The sequence below is a fragment of the Sinocyclocheilus grahami genome, unplaced genomic scaffold, assembly GCF_001515645.1.
Source record: "Sinocyclocheilus grahami isolate Dianchi unplaced genomic scaffold, SAMN03320097.WGS_v1.1 scaffold1320.1, whole genome shotgun sequence".
Classification (NCBI taxonomy): domain Eukaryota; kingdom Metazoa; phylum Chordata; class Actinopteri; order Cypriniformes; family Cyprinidae; genus Sinocyclocheilus; species Sinocyclocheilus grahami.
In genome coordinates this window covers 71802-72052 of record NW_015506499.1, presented here as the reverse complement: position 1 = coordinate 72052, position 251 = coordinate 71802, and positions in this window count along the sequence as shown.

Sequence of the window (251 nt, the reverse complement as noted above, 5' to 3'; positions counted from 1 at the left end):
TTAGCAAGTCCATAGGGCATGACCAGATACTCGTAGTGGCCAGTAGGGGTCACAAAGGCAGTCTTCCATTCATCCCCCTCACGTATCCGGATGAGGTTGTAGGCACTGCGGAGGTCCAACTTGGTGAAAACGGTCGCACCTCAGAGATTTTCCAGGGTGTTAGGGAAGAGGGGAAGAGGATATCAGAATTTGATGGTGATATTGTTTAATGCTCGGTAATCTATACAGGGCCTCAAGCCTCTTGGCCACGA